This window comes from Aotus nancymaae, unplaced genomic scaffold (assembly GCF_030222135.1).
Source record: "Aotus nancymaae isolate 86718 unplaced genomic scaffold, 86718_ANA_hifiasm-v0.15.2.pri h1tg000029l, whole genome shotgun sequence".
NCBI classification, from domain to species: Eukaryota; Metazoa; Chordata; class Mammalia; order Primates; family Aotidae; genus Aotus; species Aotus nancymaae.
The window spans coordinates 12,678,425-12,694,501 of NW_026988442.1; the positions used below are offsets into that span (position 1 = coordinate 12,678,425).

The 16,077-nt window shown below is 50.4% G+C and overlaps 1 protein-coding gene across 1 annotated transcript in view; it reads left to right on the plus strand.

The window, feature by feature from the left end:
* Positions 1–12,000: 12,000 nt before the first annotated feature.
* DNMT3B (DNA methyltransferase 3 beta) overlaps positions 12,001–16,077 on the plus strand; it is a 37,504-nt gene continuing 33,427 nt past the window's right edge. Inside the window, exon 1 of the mRNA XM_012455196.2 lies at positions 12,001–12,053. The gene's annotated coding sequence lies outside the window, so the exon portion shown is untranslated. The remainder of the gene's footprint in view (positions 12,054–16,077) is intronic.

The following is a 16,077-nucleotide window of genomic DNA, read 5'->3' on the forward strand; positions in this document are numbered from 1 at the left end:
AAGACAGAGAGGGGTTAAGATAGGAGACACCTGGAAAGGTAGGCAGCGCAGGCTCCTATAGGGGCTTGTAGGCGATACAAATCATTCATTTGTTCATTCATTCATTCAACTCATATTTATTGAACATCTACTGAGATCATGTCCTTAGTTTACTGCATAGAGATAGACCATAAGCAGGTTAACAAGCAAATACGCAAGTCCCAGGTCAGATAAATTTTAGGCAGTGTTGTTTTCCAGTGGTTCAACAGTCATCTCAGGATAGAGGTGGGAAGACCTGCTGAGTGCAGCTTCTCCCTCAGCCTGTCCATGCCTGCAGAGCCTGGAACCCAGGTAGCCAGAGACCCGCAGGTCTTCTTTCCCCTCCCCTGGCCTCCCCTCCCTTCAAGATGGCTGACAAAGTCCGGGCTGGGCGGAAGGGAGGGAGGGAGGGCGAGGCAGAGGGTCCAGAGCAGGATGACAGGCAGGAGCTCTACGGCGCCCCGGTGGCACTGCGGCTGGAGGTAGGGGTTAAAGCGGAGACTCCGGTGCTGTGTGACTCCAGTGGGGGCCCTGCCCTCTCTGAGCACCCACCTCCAGGCCTGTGTGTTTCCGGGAGGGTTGAAGGGGCCCTGGGAAAAGAAGCCTCAGAAACAGTCTGGTTTAGGATGTCTTACTCCTCTCCCGCTTAGGGCTTCTGATCCCCCAGGTTGATATAACTGGCCCAAGGTTGGGGGGGCAGGAGGCCAGGGGGCGGAGCCCGCGGAGAGGGGCGGAGGGGAGGCTCCGAGCGATTTCAAATTTCCCTCGTCCCCGCCCCCCCCGTCCCCCCGCGCCCGTGCTGGGATCTGAGTGGCTGCGGCGGGGGCGCCCCCGGGCGGGGGCGGGGCGAGGGCCGGGCCGGGGCTACAAGGGGAGTCGGCACCGCCCCCGCCCCACCCACTCCCGCTGCCCAGTCTGGCCCGCGCCGTTCGCTCACAGCAGCCGCTCCCGGCTCCGCGGCCGCAGCCCGCGTGGACGCTCCGAGCGCCCCCCGACGGACGGGACCGGCTCCCTGGCGGGCGGGCGAGCGGGCGGCCGCGCCCGGACAGCAGCGCTGGGGTTAAGTGGCCCAAGTAAACCTAGTTCGGCGATCGGCGCCGGAGATTCGCGAGCCCAGCGCCCTGCGCGGCCGCCCGCCGGCCTCCCGCCAGCCCGCCCCAACCCGCGGCTCCGCCGCCCAGCCGCGCCCGAGCCAGCCCCGCGGCAGGTGAGCGCCCCGCGGCCCCGGGGAGGCTCGGCAGCCGGCGGCTTCGAGGGCTGCTGGGGGAAGGGACGGCGGGGGGCTCCCACACTGCCGGGGACTGACCCTCTCTAGGGACCTCTCGAGGAGGGGCTCCCGCCAGGCTGGAGACCGGGCTGGGTTGGGGGGGTGGGTGAGGAAACGTCCCGGACCCTGCTTGGGGTGGACGGGGGCCGCGGGTGGGAAGCGGGGACATACCTCTGACGGGGACCGGGGATACGAGAGGAAGGGACGCTTCTGCCTCCAGGAGCCCAAAGAGGAGAGAAGCTCGCTCTCAGGGAGGGGGACGCGCTGGCCTCTCGGGGCCAAGTCTCGAGGGGGAGGAGGTGTCCCAGGGGAGCGTGAGCCGGGGCTTTGGTCTCGGGCAGCGGGTATACTCACCTGGCCTCCGCCTTGAGAAAGGTTAAGGGGCGGGAGAGGTGAGGAGGGGTTTCTGCCATGCAGGTGGGCGTCTGCCCCTTGCGACTAGGATGCGGGGGCTTCAGGTGAGGCGCTGTCCGTTCCCCAACCTTAGCTTTAGGAAAGAGCCCGTGGGTGTGGGCTTACAGTGGCGCGGACTGGGTGGGGTGTGCGCGCGTCGGGGTTGAGCCAGAGGGCGACCTCCCGGGGTGCTCCCGAGCTGAGCCACCAAGCGCGGGGCGCAGCGGGGCTGCCCTCTCCCTGTGCACACCTGGCCCAGGAGGAGGCGGCCGGAGGGGCGGCGCCTCCCACCCCCGGCCACGCCGCCTACCCTGGGAACTTACTTTCCATTCTTAGCCTAACTCCCGGGTGCGGCTGGCCCCACTTCCCAGACTCGCACCCTGAGGCCACAAAACCTCTACCACCAGCTCTTGGAAGATAAGCTACCTGGCTCGTGGTTGTATGGGGAGGGATTATTGAGCCCCACGTTATCCGGGAGAAAGTGGAAGCGAAGGACCTAACAAGTTGTAAGACTCGTTGCCCTTGGGCCCAAGCTCCCCGCTGGAGGGTCTCACCTGTAGCTGGAGTTCTGAGCCTAGCCCCTGGTCTAGGAGAGAGGCTCCCTTGGGCCCCCGTGTTTCCACCCTTCCCCGAAGCTGGGAAGTGTTTGAATTAAAGGGAATTAAGGACAGTATGAACTTGGAGCTGCCTCCTGAGTTCTGGATGCGGTGGGTTTTGGCGGACGGGTGGCAGTTTTTGGGAGACAGCTCTTATCTCCTCTACCAGGCCTGCTGGGGCTTCTTGTTCACCCACTTTGGGAACGCCAGTGCGGACTTGATTTTTCCAGAGTTGAGATGATGGTACTTACGTTTATAGTGTTGGTATACAGTAAGTACTCAATACATGTTTACCATCGTTGGAATCACTGGCTAGCACGTGGGCTACGCAAGCTTCCTTCCTTAGGGTAGCATAATTCTTAATTCTTCAGCATGTGTTTAAACCCTGTTTCGCCAAGTTCATTGCCCTCCGTGCCTTAATTATTACATCTGTGAATTAGCAACAGTCCTACTAATAGGGTTGTGTAAGGATGAAACCAGTTTTATGCGCGAATTAACCTCAGCCCTTGATCTTTCTCAGATGTTGAGGTGTAATAGGCTCTACAACACTGGGCCTGGGTAAAGGCGCACCGGGATGGTGCCGGTGTAGGATCAGCATAGGATGAGTGTTGATGTCCGTACTTAATAACCAATAGCCCCTCATTTTAGGGTGGCCATTCCTGAGATTTGAGGATGGAGGGAATCACCTCTGCCATCCTCACCTTTTCCTGCCTTCGCGAAGGTAGTCAATTCCTTTCTCAGCTCTGAAGGCTTTTCCCAATCATTGTCCATGATTAGGGTGTTGGCAGGAAGAACCGCCTTTGTTCCGTTTCCAACGGAGTCTTGGTTCTGTTTTATGGGTCGGGGCCATTTTTAAAGCCCTCCCAGCCAAGCTTGGGGCCTACTGCAAAGGTGTAATTGCAGAACTAAGTGAGATCCTTAACCTTTTCCCTTTGGGGTGGGCAGTGCTGAGACAAAGGGGCCAGGGCTGGGGCCAGTGGCATCCAGTTCTTATAGACATAACACCCACGCCTTGCAAAGGATAGGGGGAGGGGAAGGCGGTATCTGGGAGCTGCAGGGGGCTAAGGGAGGAGCAAGGGAGGTGGGGTTGGGGAGGCTGCTTCCTTCCCTTCCTCCAGCCACGTGGGGCCTGTGATCCAGAAGCGCCTGTCGCCCCTCATTATTGCAGCCCCATGGGCCTGCTTCCAGTGGGGACTTGGGCAAGTTCTCCTTCAGGGAAAACTTACCTTGGGATTCCTTTTCCTAGACCAGCTCTCATGCCGGCTGCCTCACCTCCAGGCTCAGACGCCTTTTCCAGTTTCATCTGAAATAGTCCTTGCTAAATGTGAAGCTTTTCAGAGGTACGAGGTTGCGTTCTCTACCCCACACACGCTCAGCCCAGGCACATACTACTAATTGAGTGGAGTTTTTTCTTTTAAATCATGAATTTTCAGTATGATTTCCAGTTTCATGGTGGACTAGGGCTGGTGAAGTGTGGAATTCATTTCATGTACAGGCTACTGTCTTTGTAAAGAAGACTGAGCAGACATGTTTCCCTTTTTGTTGGAGGACTCATGTTCTCACCGGGACTGTTTTACAGGTGATAGAACTGAGGCTCTGGAAGATACAGGTACTATTAAACCTTGGTGGTGATCATTTTCTTTCTTTCTTTTTATTTATTTATTTATTTTTTGAGACGGAGTTTTGCTGTTGTTTCCCAGGCTGGAGTGCAATGGCGCGATCTCGGCTCACCGCAACCTCCGCCTCCTGGGTTCAGGCAATTCTCCTGCCTCAGCCTCCTGAGTAGCTGGGATTACAGGCACGTGCCACCATGCCCAGCTAATTTTTTGTATTTTTAGTAGAGACAGGGTTTCACCATGTTGACCAGGATGGTCTCGATCTCTTGACCTCGTGATCCACCCGCCTTGGCCTCCCAAAGTGCTGGGATGACAGGTGTGAGCCACCACGCCCGGCCCCCTATTTATTTATTTTTTATTTGAGACAGTCTCACTTTGTTGCCCAGGCTGGATTGCAGTGGTGTGATCTCAGCTCACTGCAACTTCAGCCTCCTGGGTTCAAGTGATTCTCTTGCCTCAACCTCCTGAGTAGCTGGGATTACAGGCGCCTGCCACCACGCCCGGCTACTTTTTGTATTTTTAGTTGAGTCGGGGTTTCATCATGTTGACCAGGCTGGTCTCAAACTCCTGACCTCAAGTGATCCACCTGCCTTGGCCTCCCAAAATGTTGGGATTACAGGCATGAGCCGTCACACCGGACACTTTTTAAATGTATATATATATTTAGGCTGGGTGTGGTGGCTCACATCCATAATCCCAGCACATTGGGAGACTAAGGCTGGTGGATCACTTGAGGCCAGGTGTTCAAGACCAGCCTGGCCAACATGGTGAAACCCTGACACTACAAAAAATACAAAAATTAGCCAGGCGTGATTGTGAATGCCTGTCATCCGTGCTACTCAGAGGCTGAGGCAAAAGAATTGCTTGAACCCTGGAGGCCGAGGTTGCAGTGAACCTGCCACTGTTCTCCAGCCTTAGTGACAGAGAGAGAGAGACCCTGTTTAAAAAAAAAAAAACAACTATGTGTATATATGTATCTATATATAGAAATAGATATGTTAATTTTTTTTTTTTTTTTTGAGACGGAGTTTTTGCTGTTGTCACCCAGGCTGGAGTGTAGTGGCATGATCTCAGCTCACTGTAACCTCTGCCTCCCAGGTTCGAGCGATTCTCCTGCTTCAGCTCCTGTGTAGCTGGGATTACAGTTGCATACCACCTCACCTGAGTAATTTTTGTATTTTTAGTAGAGATGGGGTTTCACCATTTGGTCAGGCTGGTCTCGAACTCCTGAACTCGTGATATGGCTGCCTTGACCTCCCAAAGTGCTGGGATTACAGGTGTGAGCCGCCGCACCTGGCTAATTTTTTTTATAAGGACGAGGTCTCACAATGTTGCCATTGCTATTCTCGAAAGTCTGGGTTCAACGATCCTTTTGCCTCAGCCTTCCAAAAGATTGGGATTACAGGCATGAGCTACCACCATGCATGGCTTCTAAGTCACTTTTCACTCAGATTTTTTTCGTTGATTCAAACAAAATAGTATAGGTATGATGTCTGCTCTTAAGTCTCTGCTTTCTCTCTCCCTGCTTTTTAATTTTGCCAATCAAAGACCAAACTTTGACCAAGTTTTTCATAAAATGATCTTTTAAAACCTTTGAAACTTGGAGGACAGTGGTAGCCGTTGAAAGATTGTAAGCAGGAAATTAGAAAGACATTTTCCAGAAAATAAGAGTTGATGAGTGAGCGAGAGAGAGAAACAGAAGTCAGTGGGAAAAGGTTCTTAGCCAATAAATTTCCTTTCTGGGAGAAGTGAGAGGTTGATGTTGACCAGGTGTGTGTGGGGAGCGGTGCAGAGAAAAGAGTGAGAAGTGGTTGGGAGCTTCCATCCTAAGTTTGAGGGAATAAATTCCTTAGATCATCACATCGTGATTTTCCTGTTTTCAATCTGTAACTCTTATTAGATGTTGAGTGTTCTGGCCTGATGGAATTTTCTTTGAACTTTTGTCCTTATAGTTTGCATTCTAAGCAATAGTTTTAAGCTTCTAAATCCTCTAAATGAATTTTTTTTTTTTTTTTTTTTTGGAGACAGTCTTACTCTGTCACCCAGGCTGGAGTGCAGTGGCGCCATCCCAGCTCACTGCAAGTTTTCCACCTCCCGGGTTCAAGTGATTCTCCTGCCTCAGCCTCTCGAGTAGCTGGGATTACAGGCGCCCGCCACCATGCACAGCTAATTCTGTATATTTAGTAGAGACGGGGTTTCACCATGTTGGCCACGCTGATCTCAAATTCCTGACCTCAGGTGATCCACCTCCCTTGGTCTCCCAAAGTACTGGGATTACAGGCATGAGCCACAGTACCTGGCTGGCCCTTTTTTTTTTTTTTTTTTTTTTTTTGAGAACAGTCTCTGTTGCTCAGGCTGGAGTACAGTGGCACACAATCTTGGCTCACTGAAACCTCCACCTCTCAGGTTCCGGTGATTCTAGTACCTCAGCATCATGAGTAGCTGGAATTACAGGCAGAAACTATAACATCCAGCTAATTTTTATATTTTTTCTGGAAATGAGGTTTCACCATGTGGCCCAGGCTTGTCTCAAACTCCTAACTAACTTCAAGTGATCTGCTTGCCTTGGCCTCCCAAAGTGCTAGGATTACAGGCATGAGCCCCCATACCCGGTCTATATGAACTTTCATCTTTTCTCTTTTGAAGAATTCTTGTACTATATGTTTAACATTTCTTTTTCTTTCTTTCTTTCCTTCTTCTTTTTTTTTTCTTTTTTTTGAGACAGGGTCTCCTGTCAACCAGGCTGAAGTGCAGTGGTGTAATGTTGTGCAGTCTCACTGCCACCTCTGACTTCTCTGGGCTCAAGCAATCCTCCCACTTCAGCCTCCGCAGTAGCTGGGACTTCAGGCAGACATCACCATGCCTGGCTAATTTTTGTATGTTTTGTAAAGATAGGGTTTCACCTCATTCCTCAAGCTGGTCTCAAACTCCTGGACTCAAGCAATTTATCCTCCTCAGCCTCCCAAAGTGCTGGGATTATAGGCATGAGCCAACACACCCAAATTCAATTTTTAATGGGGTCCTTGTCTTGTTTTATGAAAATAACATCATTTATGTGCCTGAGAATATTCTAGGGTTTATTGTTCCCTCCAGTATTAAGGGATACTCAATTTTCCAGTGCCTTGCCCTGGGAAGTACAGGTCTGGCTACAGGGCCAGGGGACTGGCGAGGTCTGTTTGGCATCCGTTCCTCCCCTTGTCTCAGTATGTAACCTCTTGTGTTCTTTTTTAAAAAATTATTTCTTTTGAGACAAGTCTTGCATTGTCACCCAGGCTGGAGTGCAGTGGTGCGATCATAGCTCACTACAGCCTTGAACTCCTGGGCTCATTCCAGGATCCTCCCACCTTAGTCTCCTGAGTAGCTGGGACCTTAGAAGGTGCCATCATGCCCATCTAATTTTATTCTATTTCGTTTTTTCTTCTTTTTAGCTCAAATCCCGAAGTCTGCTGAATGCCCATCTAATTTTAAAAGTTTTTTGTGGAGACAAAGTCTCACAATGTTGCCCCAGCTGGTCTCAAACTGCTAGGCTGAAGCAGTCCTCCTGCCTCAGTCTCCCAAAGTGCTGGGACTATAGGTGTGAGCTGCTGTGCTCAGCTGTCTCATGTTTTTTTTTTTTTTGAGACGGAGTTTCGCTCTTGTTACCCAGGCTGGAGTGCAATGGCGCGATCTCGGCTCACCGCAACCTCCGCCTCCTGGGTTCAGGCAATTCTCCTGCCTCAGCCTCCTGAGTAGCTGGGATTACAGGCACGCGCCACTATGCCCAGCTAATTTTTTGTATTAGTAGAGATGGGGTTTCACCATGTTGACCAGGATGGTCTTGATCTCTTGACCTCGTGATCCACCCGCCTCGGCCTCCCAAAGTGCTGGGATTACAGGCTTGAGCCACCGTGCCCGGCTTGTCTCATATTCTTGTCCAGAGCCTCAGCCTGGGTGGCTGAAGAAGAGTGGTTGTCTCCAGAGCAGGAGGCTGAGGGAGGGGATTGGGAGTCGAGGGTCTAACTCTTCCTTTGGAAAAAGTCCTCTTCAGGCTTTTCTGGAGTCCAGCAGCATGTGGGTCTTGTTGTATGTGTGTGTGCTGGGGCCAGAGCTGGGGCTGCAACCGGGCCCCTAGCTCTTGCAGAAGTGCTGATGCCTTTGTAGTGGGTGTTCCCTGCAGCCAGTACAGCACTGGGCCCTGGCAGCATGGCAACACAGCTCACTGTTGCCCAGGCCGGAGTGCAGTGGTGCGTTCATGGCTCACTGCAGCCTTGAACTCCTGTGATCAAGTGATTCCTCCAACCTCAGCTGCCTCCTGAGTAGCTAGGACTATAGGTGAGAGCCACCAGGGCTGGGTAATTTTAAAATGTTTTATAGAGATAGGCTCTTGCTATATTGCCCAGGCTGGTCTCAAACTCCTGGGGTCAGGTATAATCCCAAAGTGCTGGGATTATAAATATAAGCCACCGTACCTGGTCCTTTGCCTGCCTTTGATTCCTAATTCCTATCATGGTTCCTGAAGCCTGGGAGAACTCATATCTGAATGAATTTCAAGTGATCCCAGCCAACATGTTGAAAGCCCATCTCTACTAAAAACACAAAAAAATGAGCTGAGTGTGGTGGCAGGCACCTGTAATTCCAGCTACTTGGGAGGCTGAGACAGGAGAATTGCTTGAACCTGGGAGGCGGAGGTTGCAGTGAGTTGTGCCATCGCACTCCAGTCTGGGCAACTAGCAAAACGTCGTCTCAAACAAACAAAAAAAAGTGCTGTGTCTTTATCTGTAGGTAGAACTAAGCTCCCTTAAAGAAATCTAGAGACCAGAAGAGAACAGGAAATGAGAGACCACAAACTAAAGGGAGAAAATGAACTTTTCAATAAGGCTAGCAGGCTTGCTCTAGCAGTTGTAATGATTAAAAGTAGTGGCAATGGTCCGGACGTGGTGGCTCATGCCTGCAATCCCAGCACATTGGGAGGCCGAGGCAGGCAGATCAGGAGATCAAGAGATTGAGACCATCCTGGCCAACATGGTGAAACCCCGTCTCTACTAAAAAAATACAAAAATTAGCTGAGGTGGTGGCACGCGCCTGTAGTCCCAGCTACTCAGGAGGCTGAGGCAGGAGAATTGCTTGAACCTGGGAAACAGGTTGCAGTGAGCTGAGATCACGCCACTGCATTCCAGCCTGGCGCCTGGCGACAGAGCAAAACTGTCTCAAAAAAAAAAAAAAAAAAAGTAGTGGCAATGAGGCTCGGTGTGGTGGCTCATGCCTGTAATCCCAGCACTTTGGGAGGCTGATGTGGGTGGATCGCCTGAGGTCAGGAGTTTGAGATCAACCTGACCAACATGGAGAAACCCCATCTCTACTAAAAATAGAAAATAGTAGGGCATGGTGGCTGCATGCCTGTAATCCCAGCTACTCGAGAATCTGAGACAGGAGAATTGCTTGAACCTGGGAGGCAGAGGTTGCTGTGAGCTGAGATGACGCCATTGTACTCCAGCCTGGTCAGCATGGTGAAACCCTGCCTCAACTAAAAATACAAAAATTAGCCAGGCACGATGGTGGGTGCCTGTAGTCCCAGCTACCTGAGAAGCTGAGATGGAGTGAGCCAAGATTGCACCATTGTACTCCAGCCTGGGCAACAGAATGAGACTGCGTCAAAGAAAAAAAGCCAAAAAATGGTAAGGTGAGACTCTGTCTCAAAAAAATAAAATAAAAACTAAAAGTAGTGGCAAAGGATAAATACCAAACAGAAAAGTGAGCCTCAAAACATCCTACATATATATGGGAAGTTCATATAAGAGATAGAGTTGGGATGTATTCATAGGTGTCTGGCTTTCCTTGTTGGGGAAAATATTAGGTCCCTAACGCATACCATATACAAATGATTAATTATGTCGATTAAACCTGAATGGCCTAATTCAAATAAATGTTTCTTGGACAGGCTAGTTATGTCTATTTTCTGATTGTAAAAGTGACATGGTCTTAAGCTAGTTAGCTCCGAAACCTCCCTTCTGACCACAAATTTTTATAGCTAGGGAAGAAATGCTGAAGAGAAATGGCTTGAACCTTAATAATTGATATTGTATTATGCAGGTTTCTTGTTTTCACTTTACATAACTTTGTCTAACAATAGGTACTGTACTCCTTGCCCCCTATTGTGGAGGCAGGTAATTTAGTTAACCTGAGGTGATTTGATTGCAGTGTTTGCTATGAGAAATGGGACTGCAGTGACCTTCTTGCACAGAAGACTTGGCGAGAGCTTTGAGCTGAGTGGTTTCTGAGCAGTAGAATCCTGTGTAACAGGATACAGACATTAGGCATTTTAGATGACACTGTCAAGATTACCATCTCAAAGCCTGAACCAGTATCGCTGCTGTGTAGGTATTTAGACTTAAGATTACTAAATGCAGTGTAGATATTTAGACTTGAGATTTAAGGCATTCTTAGTTGAAGCCACAGGTGGAGCCCACTGTGAGGGAGGGGCCAAGGTGAGGGGATCTGTTTCCGGAACATTAACCTCCTTTGCCCCCTTGGGAGGTGACAGAGGGCTTTGGACTCTGGTTTTGTCAAGGGGTAGGTGGCCACAGGAAGTGGGTATGGCAGTGTCTAGGATTCTGCTTTTTTTTTTTTTTTCCAGATGAAGTATTGCTCTGTTGCCCAGGCTGGAATGCAGTAGCGTGGTGTCTGCTCACTGCAACCTCCGCCTTCCAGGTTCAAGTAATTCTCCACCCTCAGCCTCCTGAGTAGCTGGGACTACAGATGCAAGCCAACATGCCTGGTTAATTTCTGTATTTTTAGTAGAGACTGGGTTTCACCCTGTTGGCCAGGCTAGTCTTGAACTCCTGACCTCGTGATCTGCCCTCCTTGGCCTCCCAAGTGCTGGGATTACAGGCAGGAGCCACCACGCCCTGTCTAGGATTCTGCTTCTATGCTGCCCCTCATTCTCTGAGTTACCACTGACCACTCCCTGGGGCTGCCACACCCTTCAGGTGATTCTCAAAGTGGGTGCAGGGGAAGGGGCTGGGTGCTTGTATTATCTGTATAAAGGGCAAAAAGTTCAGACTCCACAGTTATTGTCATAGCTTTTCAGATCTTTATGCTCCTAGGTTTTTTTTTTCCTGTTGCTTATCTAAAAGGTGATGGTATAGGCTTTTATTCCAATGCACTGACAAACATCTGACTGTATTTGGGTGTCATGAACAGCCCTCCAAGGGGTATGTTCATAGCCACTTGTCTGCTTTCTCCCTGCTTGGACACATTTCTTTCTTTTTTTTGCACTGAGCAATTTGCCAAACACATTCTGAATTGTGGAGGGTGACAGGGTGGATGCTTTTTTTTTTTTTTTTTTTTTTTTGAGACGGAGTTTCGCTCTTGTTACCCAGGCTGGAGTGCAATGCTGCAATCTCAGCTCACCGCAACTTCTGCCTCCTGGGTTCAGGCAATTCTCCTGCCTGAGCCTCCTGAGTAGCTGGGATTACAGACACGCGCCACCATGCCAAGCTAATTTTTGTATTTTTAGCAGAGATGGGGTTTCACCATGTTGACCAGGATGGTCTCGATCTCTTGATCTCGTGATCCACCTGCCTCAGCCTCCCAAAGTGCTGGGATTACAGGCATGAGCCACCGCGCCCGGCCGTGGATGCTTCTTGATTGGCCTTGTGGGTTAGTGTTGGCAGGTAGCAAGATGGCACATGAGAATAAGTGACGTCAGGTGTCATGGCTGTGTCATCTGTAGGGGTTCTTGGCACCAACTTCCCAGTGAATCAGGTGGGTTACTTTATTTCACGGATAACAAAACTGGGGTTTGAGAAAAATAATGGATGTTTGTTTTTTTTTTGAGACAGGGTTTTGGGCTGTCGCTGGGCCTAGAGTGCGGTGGCGTGACCATAGCTTACTTCAGCCTCAACCTCCCAGGCTCAGGTGATCGTTCCCCATCAGCCTCTGAGGAGCTGGGACTACAGGCAAGTAGCTAGGACTACAGTCACATGCCAACACAGTCAGCTAATTTTAAAAAATATTTTAATAGAGAAGAGGTCTTGCTGTGTTGCCAGACTGGCGCTGAACTCCTGAGCCCGAGCTCAAGCCTCGGCCTTCCAACATGGTGGGATTACAGGTGTGACCGCTGTGCCTGGCAGCCTTTTTTTTAAAACTGCTTTCCTGTAAATCTGACGTTTTCTGGAATTGAGGGTAAGTTCCTTATCAGACAAAAGCACAGAACTGGGGCCTTGTGTTCCGTCACGAGTTCTGCCACCGGTGGTGTAGACAGCCCGCCTCTGGCCCCCTTTCCTTTGGATGTGCTGCCCTGTTGCCTGGATCCTTCCCTCTCCCAACTTTGCCTGGGTTTGGTCTCCCTCCTGGGCTTAAATTTTACAGCTTCTTACTCCATTGTTTTGTGGTGCCTTTTTTTTCTTTCTTTTTTTTTTTGAGATGGAGTTTCGCTCTTGTTACCCAGGCTGGAGTGCAATGGCCCAATCTCGGCTCACCACAACCTCCGCCTCCTGGGTTCAGGCAATTCTCCTGCCTCAGCCTCCTGAGTAGCTGGGATTATAGGTATGGACCACCATGCCCAGCTAATTTTTTGTATTTTTAGTAGAGACGGGGTTTCACCATGTTGACCAGGATGATCTCAATCTCTTGACCTCGTGATCCACCCACCTCGGCCTCCCAAAGTGCTGGGATTACAGGCGTGAGCCACCGTGCCCGGCTTTTTTTTCTTTTTTAGATTCAAGGAGTACATGTGCTTGTGTGTTGCATGAGTATATTACTTACTGGTGGGGATTGGGCTTCCGATGTACCCATTACAAATAGTGACCGTTGTACCTGATAGGTAATTTGTCAACCCTTGCTCCTTCTCATCCTCCCCTCTTTTTGGTTTGGAGTCTCCAGTGTCAATTATTTCTTTTCTCTCTTTTTTGGTTTTCATTTTTGTTTTTGAGATGGAGTCTTGCTCTTGTCGCCCAGGCTGGAGTGCCTTGGCACCATCTCAGCCTCACTGCAGCCTGCTCACTGCAACCTCCGCCTCCTGGGTTCAAGTAATTCTCCTGCCTCAGCCTCCTGAGTAGCTGGGACTACAGGCAGTGCCACCACACCCAGCTAATTTTTGTATTTTTAGTAGAGATGGGGTTTCTCCGTGTTGGCCAGGATGGTCTCTCGTTTTATTGACCTCGTGATCTGCCCACCTCAGCCTCCCAAAGTGGTGGGATTACAGGCGTGAGCCACTGTGCCCGGCCACTAATTTTTTTTTGTTTGTTTGTATTTTTAGTAGAGATGGGGTTTTGCCATGTTGGCCAGGCTGGTCTCCAACTCTTGGCCTCAAGTGATCTGCCCACCTCCACCTCCCAAAGTGCTGGGATTACAGTTGTGAGCCCGGCCTGATTTTTGTATTTTTAGTAGAGACAGGGTTTCACCATGTTGGCCAGGCCAGTTTTGAACTCCTGACCTCAGGTGATCCACCTGCCTCTACCTCCAAAAGTGCTGGGCTTATAGGCTTGAGCCACTGCACCTGGCTCTAGATTTCTCTAACTTAGCTATAGAGATGGAATTTTTATTTATTTTGTCTTTAAATTAATACTCTCCACTGAATGTAGAATTTTTTTTTTTTTTTTTTTTTTTGAGACGGAGTTTTGCTCTCGTTACCCAGGCTGGAGTGCAATGGCGCGATCTCAGCTCACCGCAACCTCCGCCTCCTGGGTTCAGGCAATTCTCCTGCCTCAGCCTCCTGAGTAGCTGGGATTACAGGCACGCGCCATCATGCCCAGCTAATTTTTTTGTATTAGTAGAGACAGGGTTTCACCATGTTGACCAGGATGGTCTCGATCTCTCGACCTCGTGATCCACCCGCCTTGGCCTCCCAAAGTGCTGGGATTACAGGCTTGAGCCACCGCGCCCGGCCGAATGTAGAATTTTAATTTTTAATTTTTACTGTACCCTAGGGGGTTGGGCAGATACCAAAGTGACCCCCCTTCCTGCATTGTGAGGCTTAATTAATGCAATTAACATTTATGAAGTGCTGTGAAACAGCCCTGCTGCTAGTGTCAGCCTGGAGGAAATGAGTGACATCAGTTCTCAGCGTTATTTCTGGGTTGGGGCGAGTCCCTGAGCCTCCTCTGAGTCTAATTGGGGGTGCCACCTACCCCTCTGTCTGCCACATTGCATTTGAGCACATCTGACCTGGTTCAGTCAGGGCACAGACACCCTGCACTAATGAGGAAGGCCCCTGGGGGAGAATCTTGCGGGTGAGCCCACCCAGGGCTGCTGCCCACCCCTGAATCACACACTGGACCCCAACCTCTGGGAAAGGGTCAGAGTTCACCTCTCATCACAAGGTTAGACAGCTACCTCCTGTGAAGGGAAATGCTCAGCTGGTGTATCATGTCTCAGCCACGATGCTCCCTTCATCCTTGGGATGGGTGATGCATTGTTCGTAACTCCTGTAATTCTTGTCTGTCTTGGTTATGGCAGTTCCAGGCACGTGCCCTGGACTGCCTGGGCATGAGATTTGGCACTGCCACTTTGCTGGGTGACTTAACTCATCTGAGCCTGTTGAAGGCAGGGAGATAATAAGACCTGCCCCAAGATGGGTGGGGGTTAAAAGAGGTGGTAGACAGGCCAGGTGCGGTGGCTCACACCTGTAATCCCAGCACTTTGGGAGGCCGGGGCGGACAGATCACCTGAGGTCAGATGAATCATGAAGTCAGTGAGGTACATAGAAAGAAGTGGGGGAGGCTGGGCGTGGTGGCTCATGCCTGTAATCCCAGCAGTTTGGGAGGCTGAGGCGGGTGGATCACGAGAACTGAAGATTGAGAACCATCCTGGCTAACACCGTGAAACCCCGTCTCTACTAAAAATACAAAAAAAAAAATTAACCGGGTGTGGTGGCCTGTGCCTATAGTTCCAGTTACTTGGGAGGCTGAGGCAGGAGAATCGCTTGAACCCGGGAGGCGGAGGTTGTGGTGAGCTGAGATTGCACCACTGCACTCCAGCCTGGGCAACAGAACCAGACTCTGTCTCAAGAAAAAAAAAAAAAAGCGGGGGAGATTTGTATCTGCCATTACACATCTGATGTTCATTTCTCTTGTCCTGATTCTAAGAACATGCAGTTACATTTGTGTGTTATGTAGCTTCCCTATATATTAATCAAGGAGGTATGTCAATCTCTGTCTCAGTTTCTCCATCTGCAAAATAGGAATAATAGTACCTACAATATTGAAAGATTAAATGAGCTCAGATAGGTAAAGCAGAAAACAGTGCCTGGCACATACTAAGCACTGAAAAACATACGATCTTATTATTGGGGGGGATTCATATATTTATATACATAGGAAGAAGGGCCTAGGAGAAAAGCTTTTATTCCTGGATTTGGAGCTGTGGGTTTTGAAGTCAGAGATAGGAAGCAGGAGGTATAGGGAGTTGGGGAGGGCTTCCAGGCTGAGAGAACACAGCAGCACATGCCTCAAGGCTAGATTGGCTTGGCCTCACATGAGCCAGGGTGTAGACTGAAGGTGGGTGGGGGAGGAATTGATCTGGGCATCATTCAGTCACCGGTTCTGAAGCTGGTGCGTGCTGTCTACACAGCTGTGGCTGTAAGGCATTGAGGGTAGTTAATTTCACTACAAATACAGGGTCATGATAAAAACAACGAATTTTAAATAAAATCACATTAAATTATGCAATGGGAAGGAAGCGTATTTAAGTGCTCAGCTCGCTGCTGGGGGACACCCAGGTAGCTGATGCCATTTATAGTGGGTTTTTTTCCTGGACTCTTTCTTCAGTACCCACAGGTCTTGTTCTAGGCGCTTGAGCCTTTTCCTGAATGTTGAGATGGGTTTTAGAGGGTGCACTGCCCACACATCGGGTAGGCTGGTGGCCAGTTGGCTCTGCTGAGGCCCTGGGGGTAGGCCCAAGGTGGTTAATCATTGTCAGCCTGGGTCTGTCTAGGAGGCGAGACTCCTGTCTGGCTTCTTGTTGATCCAGTTAGGGGCTGTCTGGGGACTGGGGTTCAATGCTGCCTGAGAAACCCAGCATACATTAGAGCCCTGGACTCCGGATGAAGGCTGAGGAGGTCACATCCTTCAGTACAGTCCTCCGGTCTGCCACCATGTCCTGACCGCAAACAAACCCTGTGTGACTCCTCCTTCCTCCCCCCAGAGCACTTTGGGGTGGTAGACCCTCCTGGAGACGCACACCAGGTAGCCCTGCCTCCTACTTTATG